The following is a 3,390-nucleotide window of genomic DNA, read 5'->3' on the forward strand; positions in this document are numbered from 1 at the left end:
TCACGATTTTGTTTCTAGGAACTCACACGAGAACTTCCCAATGGGTCACCCATCTTGAGATTGCTTTCACGCGAACTCGCTTAACTTCGGAGTTTCGATGGAACCCGAAGTCAGTGAGCTCCCAAAAGGCCTCATGCTAGGTAGAGATGAGAATATACATATAAGGATTACAGGATCCTCACCCCTTTGCAATGTGGGATCTTACAGACTGCATTGGGTTTCAATCCCCTAAACCTCCGGAGGGGCTACTATGAAATGATTAGTACCGCTGCCTTTCTAGGAGAGGTACTAGGATATCAGATAGGGATTTTACCACCTGTAAAAGTAGGGATAAAAACACTTAAAATACTTCCAAGAGTGCAAGGTAATTGTAGTATAGATGGCTCTAGCAAGGTAGTTCTCCACAGGGATTGAATGAATAATCTATGTTAAATCAAATCTTAATTAATTATTTATAACAAAGTTTTAGAAAAAGTTGATTTTATGATTTAAAATAATAAAACGAATTTAATAGAAAATAATTAAATAAAGTGCCAAAATAAAATAAACTAAAACAAAGCAGTTTTTGAAAATTAAAATTGTAAAAGCCTAGGGTTCTGCCGTCACCTTAACAATTATATATAGTTCTTTCAATTACTTATGAATTACCCATGCATATGTTTGAAGGTTAGGTTTTCCTAATATATATCCTACTTGGAACCTCTAACATAGAACGTATATCTAACATGCAACCCGTCCGGATGTTCGGATCAAATATGAACATGAAAGACTCATTATGCTTTATGAAAACCCTTTGAAAAACCATGCAACCCTTAAGACGTGGTGTTTGTGACGACCCGTCCCTAATTTTCCTATGTAATTTCTTCCTGAGTATGTGTATTGACGGTTATGCCCTTATTGGCAAGTGACGTTGATGTATTCTTATCACTTTCATTTTATTTCTCGCTATCACATTTAAATTGTACATGTTGTTACGAGTGTACGTAAATTTTATCAGTGTGAAAATCCTGTTCTGGATAGGTTTTCGATACCTTTTATGTACAAAATCCAGAAATCCTATCCCTAGCTTTTCTTAGCCATCCCATACACCCTCCTCCATTATCTCACACTCTCACCAATCCCATCTATTCCCTCATTTATGTCACCCAATCAGAAAAAGGAAAAAAGGGACTCTTTCCCTTTTCCTTTTCTCTCTCTCCCATATACTCTCTTCTTCTGTGCAAACCCTCAACGAGCTTCAAAGCTCACAGATCGAACCCAAGAACCTCGTTTTCGTGTTCGTCTCATCCTCACGAACACAACCATGTTCTTAAAGCCTAGAATGGACGAATTTTCAACGTCGAACTCGTGAGGTCCGAACTCGGGCAAACTGAGTTCGACGTGTTTTCGAGTGAGTTAGGGTGTTTTGAAGCTTGGGAAAGCTTCTATGAAACTCCTCGAGGCTCTTACAACAATTTGGGAGAAGTTTGGAAGTGAAATGATCGAGTTTCAAAGAGTTCACTTTTGACCGGAACTTTCGAGGCTTTTTCCAGCGAAATCCATCCACTTTTTGGACTCAAAACAGGTATAACATGATTCTAATCTTCACTAGCTTCAAATCCATATAAAGTACGTTGAAACTGGTTGAGAATTGAAGGAGAATAGTGTGTTTGAAATTTTCCCAGAAATCTGATGAAAAACCTAGTTGCAAACGACAACGGATGACGGTGAAGGCAGGGCTCACGGGAGAAGGAGACGGAATATTTTGTCAAAGTTGATGGAATATTCCTGACGGTGTCAGGTAATGCCGTTAAACTCTGTTAGCCTTTAACGGAATATTCCTAACAGCGTCAGGTCCACGGACGGCACCGGTTTGGGCGTGGGGTGTGTCTGGTCGTGCCCTGGATGGCGCGTGAGCCGTCCAAAATTTTTTCTGAAAACTTTGGGATGTTCGTGACGTCGAGTAGGTCACAATGGTATATTTAAACCCTAGGTTTGAGCAAACTAGGGGGTTTTATTTAGGTTTCTGTATATGTGCTCTAAATAATTTTATTTTAGTTATTTCACATTTAGGGGAAACGTATCCCGAGGACGTTTAAGGCCAAGCTAGGCTCGGGGGTTATGACCCAACGACGTACTTGTGAGTGGGTAGTTTTTTTATTTTTTATATCTATACATATTTATAGTTTCCAAATTTCATAAATACACCACTTTGCGTATATATTGCCAAATAATTGATAACTGCGATATAATTGTGATAAATGTTGCTATATGGTTGAGATATTACTGTCATGGCATTCATACATATTTGTACATGCTTATCTTGATGCACCCCGGTGTTAATACTCGCCCTAAGGCCAGGGCCAGGGCCAGTCCTTCACGTGTATGTTCACATCGCACCGTTTGCTCTCCTTGGATCCAAGTTAGGTGCTAGTCCTGTCAGGTAGATTGCATTAGACAATCCGACTTGTATGTGATGTGCTTCTGCACCAGTCTTCACGTGATCGTAGTACTAAAGCATATTGATTACAGCCAGTCCTGTTCGTATCAGAAATTATCTGTTTGAACTCGTGTGTCAGCTTAGATGGATGAGTACTTAGTTATACTTGATTATCAAATGATTATATTATTGTGGCATTTGATGCATCATGATTTGGCATACTTCTGGTTATAATATTGTTATATTATTGTTGTTTTATTGTTAACATATTTACGTAGTATGTTTTAAGGAAACTATACTTGTTTTACGACGAAGGTTTAGTATATTCAAAAATAAAAGATTTTCCTTTAAGCATTGTTTTACTGACCCACTCAACTTTGTTTTTCGCTCCTCCAGGACCTAGATAGTTGTACTCTTTGTGGCACTCGAGGAATCTTGGCAGTTCTGACATTCTCTTCTGATTAGACGTATGAACTTATCACTATTGTGTAATAAGTGTACTTTAGTTACTTTGACTACTCTTTTGTAGTCTCACTGTCTATTACGCTCTGAATAATGGTAGTGGGTTCATCCAACGATTGCACACTATGTCCCTTTCATTATTTAGTATATCTAGTTATAATTAGTTTTAAATTTATTCAGTTTTTCACTTTACTTACCCTTATGGTTACGTCACCTCACAGTGATGGCCAACATGCTTCGACCTTTCTAGGTCGGGGCGTGTCAGTTTGGTATCAGAGCCAATCCCTGGCCATAAGTGTGCCGACGACAACGTCGGGCCCCTAGGGGGGTGGATTGTGACATCCCACATCACCCAGGGGAGTGGATCCTGTAAGCCTTATATGTATATTCCCACCTTTTCCTAGCACGAGGCCTTTTGGGAGCTCACTGGCTTCGAGTTCCTTCGGAACTTCGAAGTCAAGCGAGTTCGTGTGAGAGCAATCCCATGATGGGTGACCCACTGGGAAGTT

General features: G+C 39.6%; 1 long non-coding RNA gene across 1 annotated transcript; it reads left to right on the plus strand.

Annotated features, from left to right (window-relative positions):
* Positions 1 to 1,127: 1,127 nt before the first annotated feature.
* On the plus strand, positions 1,128 to 3,044 carry LOC126607162 (uncharacterized). The gene is made up of 3 exons (XR_007617508.1): positions 1,128 to 1,564; positions 1,665 to 1,780; positions 2,816 to 3,044. It is a non-coding gene; the product is annotated as an uncharacterized LOC126607162 (long non-coding RNA).
* Positions 3,045 to 3,390: the final 346 nt, after the last annotated feature.

This window comes from Malus sylvestris, chromosome 16 (genome assembly GCF_916048215.2).
Source record: "Malus sylvestris chromosome 16, drMalSylv7.2, whole genome shotgun sequence".
In the NCBI taxonomy this organism is placed as follows: Eukaryota; Viridiplantae; Streptophyta; class Magnoliopsida; order Rosales; family Rosaceae; genus Malus; species Malus sylvestris.